The 25,365-nt window shown below is 49.1% G+C and overlaps 1 pseudogene; it reads left to right on the top strand.

Moving 5' to 3' along the window:
- Positions 1-16,358: 16,358 nt before the first annotated feature.
- Positions 16,359-23,970, top strand: LOC133902031 (protein PIN-LIKES 7-like; annotated as a pseudogene).
- Positions 23,971-25,365: the final 1,395 nt, after the last annotated feature.

Raw genomic sequence — 25,365 nt, 5'->3', positions numbered from 1 at the left:
GGGCTGTGGTTAACTGATTATGTGGCTTGCTGATTGCTGATCGATGCCTTTATCAGTTCAGCTAAGTAACAAAAGCGCGAGAGCTTAAGATTCAAAGAAACGCTCGATGACTGGACGCTGGTGCGGTGGCGCGTCCTGCTCTGATCTGCTCGCTCTTCGGCTGCCTCGGCGGTCAATTCAGGGGCGCTTTGGGTATTAGATGCTGGATTGGGACGGGGCGTTGTCTTTCTGCTGTCCTGCCGGCATTGGAGCCTTCTTGTTCAGATAAAGATGCTTGTCTCTACGGCATTGTACTACTTTTTTTTTTTTTATCTGATCGAGCTCCGTTTTGACTTTTGACGCGGTAATACAGTTGCGGATGCTGGAGCGACTTTTCTTGGCACTTTGTGGCAGAGAAATGAGAAATGCGATGCAATTAGGATCTCGTCCGCATCCTTGGCGGTTCATATCAACTACTGCAGGTACAGTTTATTTTTTGGATCGTCAGGATCCTTGTTGATCGCACTGCATTTCTTTTGGACTCTTTAATAAGAAGAGGCCTACAAAGACGATGGCCAAGTGCCCAAGGCGCAGGTTCACCGGGAACACCGGAAGGGGTAGCGTCATTTGATTGATCTGACTAAGGGGAGTCGGCGACGTCGGTGTTGGGAGGTGAGCTGCGCAACGCCGGAGGCCGGAATTAATGCTTGATGGTTCGACACGAGTTAGGACACACGAGACGTACGTTGCTTGGGTGATGCGACCGAGGAGAAAGGAGATCACCCGCGGCTTCGGCGAGAGCTACACTAGGCCGTGTTTGGTTTTTCTAAGAGATTTTATAAAGCTATATTGTATTATATAAGTAGGTTAATATAAAGTAGGTTGAGTGGAGTTATATTTATTGAAAAAAATAGTGTTTAATTGATTGTATATGTCTAGATAGTCTGAGTTGAGTTTCTGTTTTGTCGATTGAATTTGATGCTGTATGAATAGATAAAAAATTAAGATTATAATTAGCTATTTGTATGATGATAATTTTATGATAATAATAAGGGAGTTGTCAGCATGAATAGATGCAGAGTTTCTATGCGTAGGATCAAGCTATAAAGTGAAGCTCACATCGACTTTCACTTCTAAACCAAATTAAGTTTGTATATTTATATCTGTCGATCCCGATTAAAATAATAGTTACGAATAATCGAACACCATTTTCTTTTGATGGCTTTTGTGGATATATTTGTTTGGCTCGGCCATTGTTACCTACGAAGCTACCACAGAATATTGCTCGGAGAAATGAATGGAAAAGGCAGTAGAGCCAACCAGATATGATCAGATCGCAGCCACCCTCGCCGATCGCCACCATTCTTACCTGCCCTGTCGACAAGTCAAGCCGACACCTCAGTCCTCAGGTCACACCGTCATAGCTACCACATGATCATGAGGGGCCAGCAGGAGGGCACCAAAAGCAGAAGGGCAACCACTAGACACAACAGATACACTATTTAGCTAAATTAGATCTAAAGTATCACAAAAAGTAAGAGACGACTTTAACTCTTAACCATCTACCTAGCAAAACTAGGTCTAAGATGGTTGACAACGTCTTGAAACAAAAGACACTTGAACCCACTAGGAGGGCTGCTCCAAGTTGACACCTCAAAGGAGGGCACGCCGCCGAAGACTCCACTATCGATCGATTCAACACATCAGAAATGAGTTTTCACTTGGTGACCCTCTCGGGATTGACAGGGAACAACACAAGCCTCCAAAGAGGAAAACGACGCCCAAGGACGTCACCGGTGCTAGCATCGGCAGGATGCCGAACTGAGCTTTTGCCAGGTGTTCCTGAGCCTACATTGCCAGAGACAACCTAGATATTGCAACGAACCACCAACGCACAAAGCTTGAGAGAGAAGAAAAGAAGCAGTGAAACGATGAACCACATGTTATCCGTGGTGGAGACTAACCATGGTGAGCATGTAAAGTTAGGATCTCCGACCACTGATGATAGAACGCTAGGACAAGAAGAGGCATCCCCTCAACTTGGCAGCAAGACAGACAAAACTCAGGAGCAGCAAGGTGTTGTCCTTGACTCTACGCACGAGCGGCACATTAGTGACACTGAAGACGAGGCACATTGATAGGCTCAGGGAGATATAGCCATCATGACGATGCTAGCCACTTGTGTAACATTGTTTTGCCAACAATAGGGTCCGAGGTGCCAACGCTCTCCCCAATGAAACATCGCAAATGGTCCAATGTGAAGCCGCCACGGTGCCACCAGCACCAGAATGACCCTCGGTGCGCCGCCAACGAGCACACGCAGCAGAAGCGTGGCTGGGCCCAGCGCATCATTGTCAGCTATGGCGCAACCACCGATGATGAAAACACGTATGGAAAGGGAAAGGCACGTACACTTATTACTCGCCTGTAAAAAAAGAAAGTCCTAGCGCTCCCGCCTCCTGACCATGTAGCCCAACGGCAAAGGCGGCAGCCCCGAAACCCCACTGGCGACACGTGGAACACGACATGTTGTGAAGGCCGGACGCCATGAAGAAGGAGGAGGATGCCCCTACGTGGATGCCATTGGCGGCGCAACGGATCCGGCCCTCCAGCAGCTGGATCCCACTGGCAGCGCAGCGGATCTAGCCCTCTAGCACCAGGAACCCGACGGCTGCGCTCCTACAGGAGAAGAGCTGCGCGGAGCAAAGAAACTCCATGCCCGCGCACCGCAAGACCGTCATCGCCAGAACATAGAATAGAAAGAGAAAGAGAAGGAGGGAAGGGAGAGGAGAGAAGAGGATGAAAGGGAGGGCGACGGAGGCCACTTGGCTCGCCGCCGGCTGCCACCACTACTGCCGGACGGCAGTGGCAGCGGCGGTCGCACCAGAGTATCCTGCCACATAACAGAATTGTGAAACAAAAGGGAGAAAATATAACAAGCCACAGTACATAATGTTTCATATGTCAACCAGCACAGGGCGCACACACTTTGGACTTGGTGACTGCTTACCTTCCGCCTTCCTGCAGGCTCCTTTGATGCACGATGCCTGCGTATAGCTAGGCCTGAAATAAGACTCCCTTTATCTAAAAAAAGCTAGGCCTGATGCCCAAATCTCCATCATTCCCGGACATCTCAGTATCTCACGGTTCACGTGAAAAAAAAAAAAAAAAATCAGTGCACACGCCTCAAATCGCATCGTGTTGACTTGTATCCAAAAAGGCAAAAGGTGAGGAAGAAATTCCGCATAGGATGGGGCAAGATGCTTTTATGAGCTTTGCGATATCATCCGCATGTGTTCCTCTCAGTGTTTACTTTCCATTTTATCCTATTCATCTCATGGTTCAGTCACATAATTGGCAGCGATCAGAACCAACAAAACAAAGGAAAATACTGGAAGATTCTGGAGTTGACAAAAGTGTTAACTTCGAGGACGATATATAGCCTGGCCTGAATGGCTGATTACTCATTGCATTTTTAGGCTCCCTTGGGCAAAGTTTCTACTTCAGCGTTTCCTTAGAAAAAAAGAGGCGCTGCATGCACAAGACAATTGAGGATATGTATCAATCATTTTACCTTAAACCACAAAAGTATTAGACATACATTACTCATCCTAGAAACGGAACGCCAATCTCGCTCGTTGCCAACAAATGATGGTACTCATATGTTACTGTTGATAAAAGAAAAAGTCATTCATGAACAATTACGACGAGAGTCTCTTTTAAAGATGAGACTCAAGTTTGAAGAAGCAGTGGAGAGGAAGAAATACTAAATATGTTGTTGATATTAATAAGAAAATTTCCCCCTTTGATATGATGGCCAAGAGTCTGCACTTATAGTGTTGTCAGGTGTCAATAAACAAGTTTGCCCTTACAGAGATAGCAATACCAGTCATCGATATACCACATAGATCTAGGATCTGTTGAATCACACAACCTGGGTCTAGACAACATACTTTTACTCCTACATAGAAGATATTATCCACTATAGTAAATATAACGGTGCAAGTGGTTCTAAGGGCGATGTACTGGGCCGACCGCCTATTACGGTGCCGTGCTATCCAAGGGAGTCAAGCTGGCCACCACTTACGCCAGGATGTCATGATGACCTCCACTTGTATAGGTATTAAATGCTAGTTACTTCCTTACAGACGGACGATGTCTGGCAGGTCCCCTCTGTCTAATCTTTTGCTAAGATCTAATGGCTCACCCTCCGGGCTCTAGAGAGGCTGCCCTATCCTTCGGAGGATAGGGACTCCGAAGAATCCGCCTAGGCTTTGGAGGGCAGGGGCTACAGAGAGCCCAAGAGCCTAGAGACCTGAAGGGTCTTCGAAGATCCGTGATCCGAAGGTCGTAGGCTGGCGGGGCGAGAGGCGTGGGGGGTCCTTAATGATGACCCCCAACAGTAGCCTCTTGCGAGGGTGACCAGCAGAGCGGCCAGCCCCACGGTTTTTCGGAACAGGGCCTCCGGCGGTCTTTGGCTCCGTGGCTGGCCTATGGTCCTTTGTTTTGCTTGAGTTGTTTTGGAAAGTCAGACCAACCAATTTGAACTGAGCGTTTGGTAACACATGTGAGGGGGCATTCAATGCGTCCTGTGTCATCGTGTCACGCCTTATCGAGCAGTAGTTGGACATGTAGTGCCTCGTTGTTGGAGGGTTGTGAGGGGCGGTTTTGCTCCCCTATGACCGTGGCCTCATGGGGTGAAAGGACGGAGCATGCATGCGTGTTCCCAGGAGGAAATAACCCCCCCTCAGTTTATAAGGTGGAGGTCCTGGCCGACTGGAAGCCCTATCTAACGCATCCGCTTCCATCTACATATGCTTTAGCCCACATGTGCGGCTAGCCATGGCACTCTCATCTTCCATCGTCATCCAACGCTTCTCGTCGCCCTCTAGGGACCATCATGGTTAGCTCCGGTGCTCAAGGCGGGGCCGTCGATGTGTGCGGGGCGACAGATGCTCAAGCGTCGGTGATTCCTCCACCACTACCCAAGCCGCCGCCGGGTATGGAGCTCCGTCGCGCTAGCAGGAAGTATCCTTGGTAGACCAGCGTGCTAGGGGAATCTGCCATCGGTGAGACCGAGCTTGACTGGATGGTCGAGGAGGGGAAGATCCCCTCTAGGTCCATCGCCCGGGCAACGCGGAATGAAGCAGTTCTAGAGGCTCAGGGCCACGTGACCGCGGTGTTCAAAGCCTTTTTCGACGTGGGTCTCGGGTTCCCAGCAGTGTGGCTTCTCGAGGGAGTGCTCCGCCTTGTTTACGTATAGCTACCACAGCTCGCGGTCAACACGATTGGCCGCTTGCCATCTTTGAATAGGCCATATGGGCGAAGGGCTGCGAAGGGAGAGCATAACTTTTCACCTCTATCCATGAGGTGAGTTGGCAGCCAAAGACCTGGATGGAGGACGAAGTGATGAAGGCCCTTAGCTTTGGCAACGTGAACTTTTAGCTCCAGTCGAAATATTAGGATGCGTTTTCGGCGAAGGCCATCAACAGCCGATGGTACACCGGGTGGCCGGAGCGGTGGTTCTACTACGATGTTGGCATCGAGTCCTTCCTCCATCCTACGAATTGAGACATTGAGTGTGTTCGAACCCCGATGGCGGAAATCTCCGATGCCTAGCTTGCTTCGTGATTGGTGTTTCTCCAGAGGGTGGCCTAGAGAATGAGCATGTGTGATCTCGCGGAGGAGTTCACGATGCTACATATCCAGCCCCTTCGGGCGGACCACGTCTTCGCATAAGGTGGGGACGACGAGCCGAACATGTACTCCGGGCCCACCACCAGTTATGGTGAGTCTTCCTTGTTTATATCGTTGGCTTCGTAAATGTGACATATGTTTTTGTTTTAGAGGTTGCCTTCTATTAGAGCAAGTGGCCGAAGTCATGGAGGAGTTCTTGGGCCCACCTACACGGCGGAGTGGGACCAGCGTATGGATCTGGTTGGGAGTTGGGAGCGGTACAATAGCATCTACTTCCACCTTGGGGTGGTGGCTCCAGCGTGGCTAGATCCGACAGAGCCCAAGGTCACCGGGAAGCGAGGGCATGCGGTTCCTGGTGTCGTAGCCTCTGCGATCTCTGCAAGACCTCTCTTGGCACGACTCCCTCATGCTTCCAAAGGTTCGCATGCCAGCTTTGCGATTGAGTATTCCGAGGGAGAGATGGATGGGGCGAAGCACCAGAGGCATGTCACGAACGTTGATGTCGCTTGCGGCATGCCCGGAGGTGAGACCTGGCTCAGAGGAAGCGATCGTGGGAAGGTTCCGACCCCTCCAGACCCGTCCACCCACAGCCAGAGCCAAAGAGGGGGCGGTGCCTCCCTGTATTTTGATATGGATTGGGGGTTCGTTGATTCAGACGGCGAGGATGTCATGGGCCCCTATGATGAATGGACTAAGGGCCCTGGTGAGACGTTACTCTGTTGGTTTATATCCTACCATAGCGATGTTCCAGGATCCTAACTTGCATTTTGGGGTGTTCTAGTGGGCACCGAGATAGACCCGTACGTGGCCACCGCTCTAGAGGTTCTAGAGCCCCAGCAGAACATGATGACCCTTCCGGTGGTGTCCATGATGGACACTCCAGAGGTGATGGCTTCGACACCCCAGGACACCATGCCAGTTCATGCTTTGGCCCTCGCGATCAGTACCGGGGGAGTCGATCCCTTCGTGGCGACTACTATCGCACCGGTAGAGGGGGCCTTGGCTTTGAGGCCTTGATTTTGGAAGACTTCGCGCTTCGCTTGGAGGCACTGAAAACTTTTGCCTCTGCCTCATCTTGCCTTAGGAGCAGAGAGATTGAGTTGTTTATGGCTCGGAGCCCTATGGAGGATGTGGAGGTGCGCCTAGAAGCGGCAGCCTGAAAGGTACGCTCTTGCCCAAGGTTTCCTTGGTCGTGGTTTTGTGGGCTGCTCACCTTATCTTTCATGTATCGTGTTCCGCAGTAACTGCTTTTGAAGGGGGCGCTAGGACGTGAGTGGCGCCAGGCTCTCGCTGCAGCTCGTGACGCGATCCGAGACGAAGCAGCAAGGCTTCATAGCTCCTTGGTGGAGGACAAGAGGTGAGCGAAGTCTGCGGAGGGTCGTCTGCAGGAAGAGGTAGCATAACGGGAGTGTGAGGAGTGCCTCCAACAGGAGGAGGTGGCACGGTGGGAGTGTGTAGAGGCTGAGTCGTGGAAGACTGCTGAAGTTCTCTGGGAAGTGGAGGCATCCATTGAAGCGGTTGTTATAGCCGTTTGTTAGCAGAGGGTGATACCCAAGTCCTCCAGATTATGGTGGCTGAAGTCCAGCTGGAGCTGGGGCAGGATCAGGTGGCGGAAAAGGTACTGCACGCAGAGCGCCACGGGCTAGCAGAGCGTGCATCGGAGATGGCCCAAGACACCTACGATGCCTTGAGTGGACTTGAGGCTGTAGGCTTGTCAATACCTTCTGGCTCGGATGCGCTGGTCCCAACACTCCGCTGGCTCCGATCTATCATGAGGGTGAACACTAATGTTGTCGAGGCCTACGCGAAGTCAGGCATACGTGTGGCCTTGGCGTTCCAGCTGGCCTTGCTATACCAGGCAGGGCTCCACCAATTCAAAGCGTTGGAGCAGTTAGTGCCGGACTCCATGATCACAGGTTTTCAGCCAAAGGCGCCCCCTGCGGAGACTCGCGTGGCCCTGGACAACATCCATCGGGGTGTCTGGGGGAAGCATGGCCGGACCATGACGCCGCGTTTCATGGCAGCTCATGTGAAGCCAAGCGACAGAGGAGCTCCTTGCTCGGGCTATTTCGTGGGGGGGGGGGGCAGGCTCCTCGTCTGGAGCTCCCAGACACACCGCCGTCATTTGGACATCCTTCGCATCCGGTTGTCGCTCCGCAGGAACAATCTCCACGTGAGGACGATGCTTCGCATGACCCGCCTGTTGAGGTAGCTCTAAGTAGGTTGCTATTTTTGGTTTTCTTCTCTTCCTGTGCGGGTTGGAGTCCTAGTATGTTGACCACCTTCCCTCGCTTTATGTAATTTGGCTTCATTCACTAAATGGGGCAATGTCTGCTTCCTACTTTGTAAATATCTATATTTGTGCTGTTCTAGAATGCTCGTGCCACGTGGCTAACTTGAGTAGGATTTGTGCCTACATGTGTGATGACCCAAGGCTAGATGGGACCTCACTCGTGCTCGGGATGCAGCCTCCGGGGAGGGGTCTAGTGCATTCCGATAGTCCGGGGTCACCCTACCTTTTTGGAGGCAACAACAATATCACTTCACCTTGTCTCACAGTTCTTAAGGGCACATGGCTTCAGAGGTGGCCGCTGACATCTTGGTTAAGGGGGAGCCGGGGGACCCCATCACATCTGCTTCTGCTCTTACCTCGGTGGCATATTTTGTTGAGAAGGATGATTGGTGGATAGCTTGGGAGGCCTCTGGCCCACACATTTCTCTTCATCTTGTTCTTCTATAGGGTCTTGACGGAAGGGTGCCGTCAGATATCCTCGAGGCCGTCATGGTCGAGATCAAGGAGGAGGAAGTTGAGGCTGCGAGGCATTGCCAGAGGAAGAGCTGGATTTTTCGGCTTTCATTACGTACCCCTTCCGGGCGGATCCTTCACCTCCTCGGACTTGGGGGGATTCCATCTTAGGTGGAAGATTTTTGCACCAGGGGTATCCGCATCGCCACTCCATGTGTCTCTATGGGAGCTGATCCTCCGCATCTCGTGGTGCTTTGGGGAGGAGCGACGGTCTAGCACCTTCTACATCCCATAGTACTCCAGGGAGGCATGGTTGGTTAGCGCATTTGTTAGGCCTAGATTCAATATATGGCAGCTAGTCGGGTATAATGTTTGTATATGTCGTGCATGAATAAACTTGCAGCATGTTTGTTTCACTTCTTGCCTTTTTTTATCGCACCGACGCTTTGTTTGTCTCCCCTTCCTAGACCCCTCGCATTTTGCGACCGATAGAGGCCGGAGGATACGATTATTTTAGAGGTGCTTAGTTGCGTTTGGTGGGAGTGGATCTAAATATTATATTGCTAGTGGATCAACGCGATTTTGAGGAATGATACATCTCTAGCTAAGTTTTATATATACTATTATGAGCGAATAGCTAATTGCAGTAAATACTATCCCCAGCTCGGTTGGCTATTCACAACAAGCATCAACTTTAAGGTTATTGGTAAGCCATGTAATGGTCGAAAGTGAACTACAATGCTGAATTGGAGGAGTAATTGATAGAGTGTATCGTATGTGCATTAGGCTGTTCCAGGACACCTCCTACGCATAGTACTTGCGGAGGGTCTCTGCATTCCAACTGTGCTCTAGAGGGATCCCTTTGGTGTCTGCTAATCGGTAGGAGCCTATCATGTTGAACTCAAGGATTAGGTATGGGCATTCCCATCTGTTGCGCAGTTTCCCTAGAGCCTGGGGGCGCCGAAGAACTAGGTCTCCGGGTTCGAAGCTTCGAGGCTAGGGATGACAATCGAGTACGGTGGGATGGGTAGTGCTCACCTATACTCGTACCTGCCGTTTTTTTACCCACCCGTGGGTATACCCACGAACGCCCACGGGTGAAGAGTCAGCCCCAAACCTGTTACCCGCGGGTATACCCGTTTATCCATTGGACGGTGTGGTGACGTGACATGACAGAACGGTGTGGTGGCGTTGGTGGTGAGACAGGGTGGTGGGGTGGGCCAGGGCAGGGCAAGGCGATGTGGTGGGGTGGCGCGGGGTGGCATGGGGCGTCAGCGGTGAGATGGGGTGGGCCAGGGCGGTGCGATGCAGCGGGGTATTTATATGATATATAATGTTAGGGTTTGGAGGTAAGATATATGGCGGGTATACGGGTTTCGCAGGTATGACTATGCCTTACCCATACCTGTACCCGTTTACCCGTCGGGTAGTATTTTTTACCCATGAACATACCTGTGAGTACCATTTGCTTCCCATATCCTACCATATTCGGGTATTTACTCGTGGGTAAACGGGTAATCGAGATCAATTGCCATCCCTATTCGAGGCACAACCTTAGAATTATATCAGGCCTTGATTTTGGTGATATAATGGTCGAGATTCTAGATGGCGTAGAGCCACGTGCCTTCAGTGAGGTCGAGGGAGAGCTCTCTTTCTTCGGTAGTCTGTGGCAGTCGGACCCAAAGTGAGCGTCCTTTGATGTTGGTTCGAGTCATAGCTTCATCTCCGTATAGGAGGCGGGAGGGGGTGAAACCTGTGGGTCGTGTGACCGTGGTGCGAAGGGACCACAAGACCTTTGGAAGCTCTTCAACCCATATGCCTTTAGCCAGGCCGATGAGGTGTCAATTTAGGCATGAGAGGATGTTACCATTGGCGTGCTCGACAGCCCTCTTGGACTGTGGGTGACGGACGGAGGCGAAGCACAGCTTGATGCCGAGTTCGGTGCAAAATTCTCTGAATGGTTCGGAGTCGAATTATGTTTCCTTGTTGACTGTGAGTTGTCGTGGAACGCTGAAGTGGCAGACTACATTTTTCTAGAAAAATTTCTGGACATTCTTTGATTTGATTGCCATGAGGGACTCGTCCTTGACCTATTTTGAGAAGTACTTCAATGCCACTACTGCGTACCGAAGGTTTCCCTTGGCACGAGGGAATAGTCCGATGAGGTCCATTCCCCAACGTGCTAGGGGCCACACAGGTGCGATCGGTTGCAGGGGAACCAGGGGCTGGTGCTTCCGGTGCCCCATCCATTAGCATCCTTGGCAGTTGCGAACAAGGGCTTCTATGTTAGACATAATTGTTGGCTAGTAGAGCCCCTACCGGAGTGCTTTACCGGCCAAAGCGTGGGGCGCTAGATGATTGCGGCAAAGTCCCTCGTGAATTTCCTAGAGGAGGGCGGCCTACTCCTGCTTGATGACACAACAGAAGAGGGGAGCGTAGACTCCTGCTTTATAAAGGGCCCCATCCACCAAGTGGTAGCCCTTAACACGGTGTTCAATGCGACGGAGCGCGAAGGGGTCGTTTGGCTCCTCCGCTCCGCTCAAGAAGGATAAGAGGGGGGCCCTCTAGTCTGGTGCTTCAATAGGGAGGATGGTGGCAGCCGTCTCATCTGGGGTGCCGGCCACCGGGTGGTAAAGGACCTCATGGAAGGCTCCTAACAGCATATCTCCGTCCCCAGCGATAGCTTTTTCTAGGGTGTTCGCCTGTTGGTTGTCCACTCATGGTATGCTTCGTACTGATATACCATAGATGCACACTTCGTCCCTTCGGTGGCCTCGAGGTATCTCTCAGGTCCAGATGCCGAACCCGAAAGCTCTTGTCCATGTGCCCAGCAACGACATAAGAGTCGGTCTCGATGATGATTCTAGCGGCTCCTAAGGCCTGGGCCTTCGGGAGGCTTAAGAGGATGGCTTCATATTCAGTGATGTTGTTAGTTGTCTTGAACTCCAAGCAGGCAGCGAACTCGGCCCGCTGGCCTATGAGGGAGATGAGGACCGCACCGACCCCTGCATCGGTGGAACAGTAAGCTTCATCGGTGTATATTGTCCATACATCTTGAGGACGGGTTGTGGGGGGTCCTGGAGTTGCTGGAGTACATTCGACGATGAAGTCGATCAAAACCTGTGACTTGATGGCTGTATGGGCCACAAACTTTACCACGAAGGGGGATAGCTCCACATCCCACTTGCCAATGTCTGGTCGCCTCCCGGTTGCGAAACATGTCGCCAAGTAGGCATTAGGTTGGTACAGTGATGTCATGGGCGAGAAAGTAGTATCGAAGTTTGTGCGAGGCCATCAGAAAGGCATATACAATTTTCTCAAGCTCGGTGTAGCGTATCTTGGCCCCGAATAAGGCCTCTGACACATAGTACACGGCTCTTTATATAGAACGACCTTCACTCTCCTCCTCCTGTATTAGTGCAGCACTTACAACGAAGGCAGAGGCGGATAAGTACAGGAGGAGCCCTACGCCGAGAAGGGGTATCATGAGCGTCTTGAGGTTGAAAATGTGGGCTTTGAGGGCCTCGAAGGCAGCCTGGAATTTCAAAGTCCATCATAAAGGTTTATAGGAAACGACTAAGGGCCACAAGGCGGTCAGCCAAGCATTGGACCCCCTTCGCTTTAGTAGGGGGTGGCATCTCTATGATGATGCGGATCTTGCTAGGATTGGCCTCGATGACCCTCTAGGAGACAAGGTATTACGATAGCTTGCCAGCTTTGGCGCCGAATACGCACTTCTCAGGATTAAGTCGCACGCTTGTTGCCCGGAGGTTGTCATATGTTTCCTGAAGGTTGGCAACATGGTCAGCCTCAAGCTTACTCTTCAAAATGACATCGTCGATGTTGCGACCTAATTGTTGCGCCAAGATTTTGTGTACCAAATGGGAGAAAGTGGCTACGGCATTTTGGAGGCCAAAATGCATCCGAATGTAGCAATATACCTCGAAAGGGGGTGATGAAGCTAGTCTTATTCTCATCCTCTGTAGCCATCCACACCTAATGGTATTCGAAGTACACGTCTAGAAAACAAAACAACTCGTAGCCAGTGGTGGAGTCTACCAGCCAGTCGATGCGAGGGAGAAGGTATGGATCTCGACGGCAGGCTTTGTTGAGTGATGTGAAGTCGATGCACATGCGCCATTTCCCATTGTGTTTCTTGACCAGGACGGGGTTTGAGAGCCACTCGGAGTGTATAACTTCTTGATGACTCTAGCCTTCAGCAGCTTCTAGACTTCATCCTTAGCGGCCTTCTCTCACTCAGAGGAGACTTGCGGAGCACTTGGCATATTGGTCTGGCCCTCGGACAACCCGAAGGGTGTGTATGATGCAGCGGTCGACTTCAGGAAGATCCTCTGGGGACCATGCAAAGACATCGAGGTTGCCCCGCAGGATGGCTAGGAGCCAGATTCTTGTTCTAGAGGGAGGTTCACCCCGATTTGGAAAGTTCGGTCGGGGTGGTCCAGACATGCTGGAACATCTTTGATATCCCCCTCCGGTTGTGGCTTTGGAACATCTTTGATATCCCCCTCTGGTTGTAGCATGTGCGAACCTTAGCGGAGCTTTTCTTCCTCCGCTCGTGCGTATTCCTCAAATTTGCATATGAGTGCCTCCACCAAGGGCACATGGTGTCGGTTCAATTGATCGTAGAGGGGCCCTTCGGCCAGGCCCTGGGTTGTAGCATCAATGACTGACAACTCTCATATGCCTCTGATTTGAGCCTTGGTTTGGGAAAACCTCCAGAAGTAATAATGGATGGTCTCTTATGGTTGCTGCCTGATGGTGAACAGGCTCTCAGAGGTTATTGGTTCGACAAACGTGCCCCATAAATTGTTGCAGAAGGCATCTCGGAGCTGGGCCCAGGCGTCATGGTCCCTGGATCCAGCACCTAGAACCATCGGAGGGCTACTCCCTCAAGGGCGAGAGGGAAGCATTTGTCCATGGTGTCCTGCCCGCCATCATTGGCCTCTATGGCGAGGGCGTACGAGCGAACAAATTCCTTCAGATCCGAATCACCCCTAGACTTGGGTAGCTTGGGGGTTTAAAACCCCTTTGGGAAGGGTATGACCTACAGGTCTGCTTACGGGGAAGAATCATGGTCTAGTAACGGAACCTCGTGCCGACAGGCCTGAGGCTCCGGATCCCGCGTACCAGCTAACGGTGGTGCCTGATGGTGACAAGAGGCTGGGATGCCCGAAGTTCCCACCAGCCCTCAGAGCCCTGACCAGCATAACGCTGGCTGTTATGGGAGCAACTGCGGTCAAGTGCGTGGGTTGCTGTGCAGGCCTGCAGCTCCTCTAGCTAAGCCTGAAGGGACTCCACGTAAGACTGCTGGCCGGCCATGGCAGCGTCTGTGGTGATGGCTCTGATTACAGCCCCTAGGGATGCAGCGGGGGTCTCGCTACACTGCTGTTGAAGGGCCATTGGGACGGTTGGCTCCCTAGCGCCAGCCACAACTGGGGTCGTGACGGCTCTTGCAGCGACGATTTCAGCTGCAGCCCCTAGGGATGCAATGGGGGTCTTGCTGTGCTGCTGCTGGAGGGCCTCCGAGACAGTGGGCCCCTAGCGTCAGGCATGACAAGGGTCGTGGCCGGGCCGGTGGTGGTCCCAGGGCCCCATTCCCACTAGTTGGGGGGCTGTTGTTGGCGTATCGCAAGCTCAGTTATAGCGGTCGTGTGGACCTTCACATAGGCGTGGCTGGGGAGTCGGCCGCCTGTACTGTGGCATTGGTGGTCTTCTTTTTTAGTGGCATCCTACATCTCTAGTACTTCTACGTTCGTTACCCACAGACGGTGTGCTGTTGGTGAAAGAAAACGTCTTCCACAAACAAATGCAGCGAGAATCTCTTCTAGAGAGGAGACTCGCGCTTGGAGAAGCAGTGGAGAGGAAAGAATATCAAATGTGTTGTTGATATTGATAAAAAAGATCTCTCCCTTTGGTCTGATGGCCAAGGGTCTGTACTTATAGTGTCGTCATGGTGCAAGTATACAAGTTTGCCCTTACAGAGATAGCGATACTAGTCATCGCTATACCACATAGACCTAGGGCCGGTTGAATCACACAGTCTCGGTCTAGACATCATATTTTTACCCCTACCTAGAAGATATTATCCATTAAGGTAAATACAATGGTGCAAGTGATCCTAAGAGTGATGTACTAGGCCAACCACATATTACGACACCGTACTATCTAAGGGTGTCAGGCCGGTCACCACTTACGCTGAGATGCCAGGATGGCCTCCACTTGCATGGGTATTAAATGTCGATCACTTGCTTGCAGGCGAAGAACGTCTGGTGGACCCACTCTAGTTGATCTTTTGCCAAGACCTGATAACTCATCATTCGGGCTTCGGAGAGGCTACCCTATCCTTCGGAGGATAGGGGTTCCGTAGAACCCACCCAGGTTTTGAAGGGCAGAGGCTCCGAAGAGTCCCGAAGCCTAGAGTCCTGATGGGCCTTAGAAGATCTGTGATCCGAAGGCGGTAGGCTTGCAAGACAAAGACATCTAAGTTCTTAATGACGATCCCAACAGTTAGTGTTGTGGCCAAGTTCCCACGATTGAGATGCAAAATGTTGCTGCATTTGTAAAATTTTGTAGCAGTTGCAGACCAAGTAGGATTTGGGTTAGTTCTTGAGATATGTGCCATCACGATCATCTTGGCTATTGCAAATACACAGCGATCGATATCGAGAGGAGATGTCGCATCGAGAAATCAAGCAGCAGTCACGTGCGTTATTTTGCATGCACAGGAGCCCAATTTGGCGGGAGATGGCGACAGGCGCACGTAGTAGGAAGGAAGGAAGCAGCGAAGCAAATTGCTCCCATTAATCGGCATCAGCCAAGACGAGATTGAACTGGCAGCTGCAAGAGTTGGACATTTTTAGATTAGGGAATATTTTATTATTCCAGCCTCTGTATTAGGCATGCACATAGCCATCCATTATTACATCGTTGCAGCCAAATGCTACAAAAAAGGCCAACAAATGGTACTACTAAAACGAAACCAAACGTAAGTATGGACATGATCAGAAAAGCAACTTCACGGTGCTGACTGCTGCGTTGGCGCCCGGGTGGATGCGGCATCTCTTCCTTCGTCCCCCTCCCCCCCCCCCCCCCGGCGGCTGCGTCTGCCTGCATGCCGTTTAAACCCGCCTGGTATATAAGAGGCAAGGCTCTCTCCCTGCCGGCTCCGAACACAATTCCGTCTCCCCATTGGCTACTCTTCCCCGGCGGCACGCTATTCTTGTTGTCTCCTCCACCATTTGCGCGTTCCTCAGGTAACCGCATCTTGTTGCCGACTTGCCATATTATATCACAGTCACTTGCGTCTCTCTCTCTCTCCTGGGCTTTGATCCATTGCCATGGAGATATCCTGGGTTCACCATTTAGGTTAGAACTATGGTTGATTATAGAAAATCTATACTAATCATTTTACATCCTGCAGGGTTACATCTTTATCCACACGATACGAGAAACATTCGGCTTGTGTCACCCGTTAAAGTGTATACAAATAATACCCGTGTTAACCTTTTCCGATTGAGCTCTGATCGTTTGAACATGCACCTATAGATGCGGAGTTCCACTAGTTACGACTTAAAATGTAAAAATAATTAGAACTACTCATCAAACAAACTAGTTACCATTTGTCGCGTTTAAAGGTTTGTTTGGACTAGACAACGCACCCGCAAGGCCTAGGCCCATCCAAAGGAAATCTAAAAGGAACAAGATAACTGCTTAAGCTCTTGACGTGCATGGAAATTTGCGGCTTCAAAGTTTGGATGGACGTTTATTTTCTCTGCTATTTATCCCTCTCTCTATATATATAAATTCTTCCTTTGCATTTAATTTTTGAAAACGAAACATGTTAACTTGTTCCTGTCATTATTGGCATGATTTCTCATAACTAGCTAGCGAGGTGCATCACGACTTCACCACGCGTGGATTGACAAGACAATCCAAGCGATATGGAGCTGTTCTTTTCAAATTTCAACTAGCATTTTCTAGAAAGTAGGATTATACTTTCTCTCTCTTCCGGTTCATCTTATCATCTACACTTGTACTCAATTGTTTAATTATACTACCGTGTGAAACATCTAGTACAGAATTTGGATAATCCCTTGTCATATAAATAAGGGACGGCTCAAATCGTCCTTTGGCATCATAGAGCAAGCAAGCAGATCAAGAAGGCAGACATAAACAAAAGCTTGATCATACATCAGAAAAGGATGGGTTTCTTGTCATTGTTTCTTGTGGCTTCTATGCCAATCATCCAGGTCCTGCTCATAGGTGTCATTGGAGCCTACCTTGCCTCTGGTTACAGCAATGTTCTGACGACAAGCGCTCGAAGGGATATGAATAAGGTGAGCTCTAATGATGACAGAACTTTTCAAAATTAACTGGATTTTATCAAAACCTAATTACTTAAATTTCTGACAGGTTGTTTTTACTGTCTTCACCCCATCTCTGATGTTCGCTAGCCTGGCGAAGATGTCACGCTTGCCGACGTCATTTCTTGGTAAGTATAATTGACATGTTTTCAGAGTCTAGAGGAAAGCAACGATAGAACACAGTAACTACAAGTCTGCACTTTTGCTAGCCTGTAACTTGAGTGCCCTGCCCCTAACACAAGCTTTGTATTCTGAAGGTGGTTTATGCCAGTTAATATCGCAATCACATTTATGGTTGGTGGCATTCTAGGTTGGATAGCATGCAACATCTTGAAGCCACCACAGCACTTCAGGGGCTTGATCATTGCCTTCTGCTCAGCAGGTTCAGTTTCCTCAGCGGTTTTATGTTTCATTTCCTGCCCTTTTATAGAGTATATACTTACTTGTTACTTCACTGATGCTGATACTAGCAGTGACCTCTACTGTCAAATGCAGGAAATCTTGGAAACTTGCTCTTGATCGTTGTTCCGGCTGTCTGCGATGAAGACGGGAACCCGTTTGGGAAGGATCGGAGCATTTGCCGCTCACGCGGGCTCTCCTACTCGTCGTTGTCCATGGCTGTAAGAAAATATCTCTGCATCATCTTGCCTGACGGAACAGGCTAGTTGTTCTGTTGTCTGAATGAGCTGTTTTACTCTGTATTCTGCAGCTTGGTGGCCTTTTCATATGGATGCATACATACAGCCTCATGCAGAAGGCGGGCAAATTGTATCACAAGATGCAGTCTAAAAGCATTCAGTGCCCAGCCGACAGCGACGAAGAGCATTCTTCGCAAGACGCGGAGCAAGCCAAAGAAGATGGTGCAGCTGCCTGCACTGACGAGGAGGCACCTCTTCCGACCTCAGTTAAGCCTGGTGAACACTGGGAGGAAAACCAAATGGTAAGTTCAGAAACTGTCCACTGTATCCATAGGCGACAATAATTTGTTACTATTGACGTCTTCGGAGAAACTGACTTGTCAGAAATGCAGGAGGCCCCTCTCTTGTCCTGCGAAAGCCAGGTTGGGGAGAAAGGATTCTGGACAAATATGAAGGATGCGGTACACCAGTTTATCGAGGAGCTGATGGCACCTCCAACAATATCTGCAGTACGTTCTTGCCTAACTAGTCACTACTTTTGTCATCGTATCATCTCTCAGCCTTTCACTACTTCTCACTTCACAATAGCACAAGACTGCACTAAATCTGATATTATGTGATGCTACCTTCTTTTTTGGTCAGATAATTGGGTTTGCTGTTGGTCTAGTCCCATGGTTGAAATCCCTAATCATCGGCGACGGGGCTACTCTCAAAGTCATACAAGATTCCTAAAAGAGTTTGCCAAAACGCACTGATCCTCTTGGGATCGTATTCTATTTATATCAATCAAAGGAGGATTACATCGTTACAGGATCTGTGATCCGGTTCAACAGGGACGTGCCTGCATGTCAGCTAACAGAAACGAGAGATGCGGTCACCATGACTTGATCACCGCGAATGTGGCTAACTAACCGAAACTAATCTGAACTAACACGTTTTCTAACAGCCTCCCTCAATCACAACGAGAAGCGCAGACGTTGAGATTGCGACAATTGTTGGTGAAGGGTGCCCTCGAGAGGGGTTTCGTGAAGACATCTGCAAGTTGATCTTCTGACGAAATGAACCTGACCTCCATTGCTTTGTGAGCTACCTGCTCTCGTACGAAGTGAAAATCGACTTCAATATGCTTCATTCTTGCATGAAACATGGGATTGGTTGTTAGATAGGTAGCTCCGAGATTGTCACACCAAAGTCGAGGTGGTTTATGTTGAAATATTCCAAGTTTCTTCAGCAGTGACTGAACCCATATCATTTCTGCAGTGACATTCGCAATTGCTTTGTATTCAGCCTCTGTACTTGATCTCGAGACTGTTGCCTGTTTTCTAGAGCTCCATGACACCAGGTTCGTCCCTAGAAAAACTGCAAAACCACTTGTGGATCGTCGATCATCAAGGCACCCAGCCCAGTCGGCATCAGAGAAGCCAGACAACATTGTATTTGTAGACTTCTGAATTTTCAGACCATAGTCTACTGTTCCCTTGACAAATCGAAGAATTCTTTTTACAACAGCCCAATGTGCATCAGTTGGGGACTGAACATACTGACATACTCGATTCACTGCAAAAGCCAAATCAGGTTGTGTCATGGTTAAATACTGTAGGCCACCAACTATGCTTCTATACTTGAATTGTTCTTCTCCTGTCAGTAGTTTCCCCTGATCTCTGAATAACTTTTCAGTGGCACTCATTGGTGTGGAGATGACTTTGCACTTGTCCATGTTGGCTTTCTTCAGCAGGTCAAGAGCATAGCGTTTCTGGGAGAGGAAAATCCCATCTTTCTCTTGCTTGACCTCAATTCCCAGAAAGTATTCAAGAGGCCCCAAATCCTTGACGGCAAAGTCAGCCATTAGGTTCTGAATCAGTTTGTCAGTATCTGCACTAGATGAACTTACAATGATGATGTCATCAACATAGATCAATATATAAATTGTTACTCCACCTTGTCTGAATATAAAAAGGGAGGCATCAGCTACTGAAGAACTGAATCCCAACTCCTGTAGTTTATTGGTCAATCGAGAATGCCATGCCCTTGGTGCTTGTTTCAGCCCATAAAGTGCTTTCCTCAATCGACAAATGTAGTTTGATGGCTTACTAGGATCAGCATAACCTGGAGGCTGCTTCATGTACACCTCTTCCTGAAGAACCCCATGCAAGAATGCATTTTGAATATCTATTTGTCTCATGCTCCAGCCTTGAGATACTGCTAGTGACAGGATAATTCGAATTGTGGCAGGTTTAACTACTGGACAGTATGTATCAAAATAATCCACACCATACCTCTGCTTATATCCCTTGGCTACCAGCCTTGCTTTGAGCCTTTCTACTGAACCATCACCTTTTCTTTTCACCTTGTAAACCCACCTGCTGTCAATGAGATTAATCCCTTTCTTGGAGGGTACTAGCTCCCAAGTGTCATTCTTCAACAGTGCAGAGTACTCAACATCCATTGCCTTTCTCCATTCTGAACTTGCCATTGCCTCTTGAAGATTGCACGGCTCTGTGACAGCAGACAATGCTCTTGCCGGAATTCCGTCAGGTACTGAACAGGCAAATCCACGTGCATTCTCTGAATATCTGACAGTTCCATCAGTAAACTCCTTGGGTTGCACAATATTGTTACGAAGCCTTGTCCTCATTGGGTGCTATCTACTAGTGTCAGGTGGTGGAGATGGGCTATTCGCCGAAACACTTGAATCTGGATCATCAGACCTGTTAGCTGAAATACCTGCAGGAGACAAACTAGTACTGGACAGATCATTGTCAGTAGCAGGATTAGATTGGCTATTAATCATGTTGATATAATCTACTGCTGGTTCAGTTGGGCTCAAGGTTTCATTGGATTGAGGAATGATGAGGGAATTTTCAGTGTACTGGGTGGCTTTGGCTAGCACAGGCAGAATGGTGGGATGATGAGCAGTTTGTGGTGTCAGAGAAGTTTGAGGTGTGTGATCTGTGAAGGGAAAGATAGATTCATCAAACACTACGTCTCAAGAAATGTAAACCCGGCCAGTAGTGCGATCAAAACACTTTTAACCCTTGTGTGTGGAGCTGTAGCCTAGAAAGACACACATCTTGGTTCTGAAATTCAACTTCCTCTCATTGTAGGCGCGCGGGTTGGGCCAGCATGCACAACCGAACACACGCAACCTAGAATAATTAGGACGTGTGCCAAAGAGTTTGTGCAGGGGAGTATCATGCTCGATTGTACGACTGGGCATCCTGTTTATCAGGTAACAGGCCGTGTTAAACGCTTCGTCCCAGAACCGAAGCGGCATTTGAGCTTGGGCAAGGAGAGCAAGTCCAGTTTCAACAAGATGCCTATGTTTTCTCTCTGCCAACCCGTTTTGCTGGTGAGTGTGTGGGCACGATATGCGATGATCTATGCCAGTGGCTTGGAAATATTTATGCAAGTGCTGATACTCTCCTCCCCAATCGGACTGAACTGATCGAATTTTAGAACTGAGCATGTGTTCGACATGCTTCTGAAATTGAAGGAATACAGCCTCAACATCAGACTTACACCTCAGAAAATAAGTCCACACATATCTGCTATAATCATCAATGAAAGAAACATAGTATCTTGAATTATTGACTGATGGGAGAGCAGGTCCCCAAACATCAGTATGGACTAACTGTAGAGGAGCAGTGGATACATGTTGTGAGGAACTAAAAGGCAGCTGATGTGATTTTCCTAGTTGACATGCATTACAGATCAAGGAAGGAGAAATCTTGGTGTCTACAGCTATATTATTGTCTTGCAGAATTCTAAGAGTAATAGGTGATGCTGGATGCCCAAGTCTTCGATGCCATTGTTCTTGAGATATTGTGGTGGACAACAATGCTTGGCTGTTGTTCGGCAAGACGTAGAGTCCGTTCCTACACTTGCCTTTGAGGAGCAGATTCTTCGTGGCTCGATCCTTAACAAAGAAAGTGTTGGGATGAAATTCAACAATGGCATCATTATCAGAGGCTAATTTGCGGACTGAAATTAAGTGCTTATTGATTTTAGGTGCATGCAAGATGTGGTTCAGATGAAGAGGTCGAATTAAACCAGCAATGGATGAATGACCAACATGAGAAATAGACAAACCTGCTCCATTTGCTACTTGGACTTGATCTCCTCCAGTGTAGCGGTCCCTGGTGGTAAGCCGCTCGAGGTCGTTGGTGATATGATCTGTAGCTCCGGTGTCGACGTACCAATTGGGGTCGACGGAGTACCCATTGGTAATGGCCGCCGCTTGCTTGACATGGTCGTCAGCCTGATATGACTGGTCGAAGCGATGCCAGCACTGCAGTGCATCGTGATTGGGCTTGTGGCAGATCTGGCAGAGGGGGTCATTGTTGCTGGACTTGTTGTTGTGCGTTCTTGCAGGTGGCTGATTGGAACGTCCACCTTGGTTGCGTCCAGCACTGCCTCGGCCTCGTCCATGGCCGTTCCGGCTTGTATTGCCACCACCACGGATGGCATTCCTGTTAACATTGTTAACTGAAGACACCTGAATAATAGTGTTGTTGTGTTCTTGCCTCATCTCATAGTCAAGCATATGTGCGTAGACGTCGCTAATGGTGTACGTGTCGGCGCGCGTGGTGATGCTTGTCACTAGTGAGTCGTAGTCGGGGCCGAGGCCGCGCAACATGTACGAGATGAGTTCCTCGTCTTCGATCCGCTTGCCGATGGCGGCGAGGGTGTCGCCGAGCCGTTTCACCTTGCGGAAGTAGTCGGCGATGCTGAGGTCCTTCTTCTGGATGGTGGCGAGTTGCATGCGGATCTGCATAGCCCGTGCTCGCGAGCTTGACGCGAACATCTTCTCCAGAGTGGTCCACGCATCGTGAGCGGTGGTGATTCCCACCATGTTGGCGAGGACGTCCTCGCTGAGGGAGGAGTTGATGAAGCTGAGGATGAGCTAATCCTGGTGGTACCAGCTGGTGTACTCCGGATTGACGATGATCCTGCGGCCGCCGGTTTCTTCAGACGGTGTGACCATGACGGTCTGGCTGGGCGCCGGCAAGGAGCCGTCGACATGGCCGACGAGGCTTTGGCTTCTTAGATGGCAGGATCTGCATCGACCATAACAGGTAGTTTTCCTGCGTGAGTTTGACGTTGATCACATGATTGATCGAGGGCGTAGGCATGGAGTTGAGGTGGATTGCTGTGGCGGATGAACTGCCGGAGATCGATGATTGCGGACTGCCGAGCATAGCAGAGCGTGGATGGAGGATCTGTTGGCTCTGGGTACCATAAAAGAGTTTGCCAAAACGCACTGATCCTCTTGGGATCGTATTCTATTTATATCAATCAAAGGAAGATTACATCGTTACAGGATCTGTGATCCAGTTCAACAGGGACGTGCCTGCATGTCAGCTAACAGAAACGAGAGATGCGGTCACCATGACTTGATCACCGCGAACGTGGCTAACTAACCGAAACTAATCTGAACTAACACGTTTTCTAACAATTCCCTCCAACTAATGGGGTAAGCACATACTGCAGACTGCAGCCAGCCTGCAGCACATTTTCAGTGTTTATTCAAATCAAATGTGGCTCACAATTTGTTTCTCTTGCAGCGATGGCACGATACCTTGCATCGCCCTCATCCTAGGTGGAAACCTGACGCAAGTGGGTGTTATATATACTGGTCAGAATCTTAGCAGTTTCAGTGAGTCATCCTGGATATTTACTGAAATTAATCACTCTGGACACGCACGCAGGGCTGCGGAGGTCGAATCTCAAGCGTACGGTCGGCATCGCAGTCGTCTGCATACGCTTCGTGATCGGGATCGCCGTGGTTCATGCCGCGTATGGAGTCGTGTTCCTGCCTCACGACCCGCTGTACCGCTATGTGCTGATGGTGCAGTTCGCCCTGCCTCCTGAAATGAACATTGGTAAGCACTGAAGCTCTGAAACCAATGCCGTTCTATTCTGTGTGGAAACTTTTTACAGAGACGTCTGCTTGGGTTGCCAGCAAAGCTAACCATCTTTGAGCTCTGGTTCAGGAACTATGGCTCAGCTGTTTGACGTTGGACAATAGGAATGCTCCGTGATCTTTCTCTGGACTTACCTCGTTGCCGCGATCGCGCTGACGACGTGGTCGACGACCTTCATGTCCATTCTGTCTTGAAGTCACCAGGCGTGGTTGCATTTGTGGGACATGGCGGTGCTCAATGATCCAGCTCAACAAAAGGAAGGGTGGGGAGAAAAGATGGTGATCGGTCTCAGAAAAAGAAGTGGAGACCTTATACAACAACGGCAAGTTCCTCGAGCTGGGCTCCGTGCTCGCCGACGACAACAACGCCGCTGCCTTCTCCGCGCTTGCCTTCCACGCACCAGCCCTACTCCCTGCTGCCTCAGCACATCAGGGAATCAAAGTGCCGAATCGTGTACATCTGCAGGGACCCAAGGACACGCTGCACAATTTACCTATTGCCTACACAACACAAGTGTACCCCGTGTCTATAATCTGCAAGGGAAATGCAACGTCTTTACGCACAAAGAGTCTATCTACCGTTCATCACTCCCACGTGATATTTATCTATATATTGATTCTGTCATATATTCTATGGTTTTTCATCTGCCGCTCTAGCATAAATATCAATATAAATAAATAGTTCTGATAAATCATATATGTACATGTTTTAGTAGAATTTCTTTCCCTTCTACAGCTACTATACACTTTCAGATGAGGTTGCACATCATGCTGCACTTTTGCCTTTGAAGGGAAATTATGTTCAGTTTTTTAAGGAACTTCTAATGCTTATTTAAGGACTTTTAATCTTGTGACATGTCATCTCCCACCACCGAGACAATGGTGAGCAATGGCAGTGGTGGTGGTGCTCTTCTACTTCGTGCTTATATCGTTTAAGCACCGTCCATCGGTGTCATTGGCTTTAGCACTTTTTGTACAACCATATATTCGGATAATGGACGAATGAGCTGAGTATTATAAATCATGCTGATACTTGCCTTGCGGCTCTATAACATGTAAGAAAAATAAAAGGAGAAGCAAGATGATGGGGAGCCAAAGGTGTCTGGGACACGCTCGCGGTAACCCTGATGCCATAGGGGTATGTGCAAGTGGGTAATTCCGAATACGAGGAAGGTTGTCTCGGGGGGGGGGGGGGGGGCGGCAAGAGGATAGACTTAGGTCATGTGGGTAAAGTTGAATAATTTTAATTACCGCTCTTTTGGTTATAAGCATGCTTCTGTCCATCTGTGTCGGTCGTAGAGTTTCCAGATTTGGGTTGATTGGTTTGGTTGTTCATGTTTATTGATTATAGGAGATGGTTCTTTTTATAATTATGTGCAGGTTGATGTTGAAGGGTAGATGTGCCTTGAGTTAAGTATAAATTCTCACACATAGAAGTCTAGGTTGATTACGCATATGAATTTACTTAACCTTGTAGTCTACTCCTTACTAATGACTTAAATGCATAATCCTTAGAGTCGGGATATTATATATACCCATTATGGATTAAGTCTTGCGAGTAACTTCATACTCAGGCTGCTCTTTTAGGTTCTACCAGTGAGTAGGAGTTCGTGTTTGGCTACTTCACGCCCACTGATATAGGTGGCGGGAATGAGTAGTGTAAACTAGTCGTGTGGCATGCTTTTAGGTGGAGCCTAAGAGCATATGACTTCACCTAGCTTTTGGGTGTTGATAGATGTTAATTTTTCGCTGTGTAATTTCTAGTTTAGTTAAGAGGTAATCTGTTTCTTTATCCCCCTAGATCCCTTTTGATGTAAATCATTGTAAATGATTAAATGCTTACGAACTTGTAATATAATTTAATTACTTGCTCTTTCTTAAGCTTTGTTAGGATGTTATTTGTTAGAAAGGCATGCGTTTCGATCTTAGGCACAAAACACATGTCGAGACTACCGGGATGGTATTCTGGTTAATCATTGTGGTCGTGATTGAGCAAAT

This window comes from Phragmites australis, chromosome 20 (genome assembly GCF_958298935.1).
Source record: "Phragmites australis chromosome 20, lpPhrAust1.1, whole genome shotgun sequence".
NCBI lineage: Eukaryota > Viridiplantae > Streptophyta > Magnoliopsida > Poales > Poaceae > Phragmites > Phragmites australis.
Note: the sequence above shows the minus strand (reverse complement) of the source record. Positions and strands in the feature narration are given on the sequence as shown.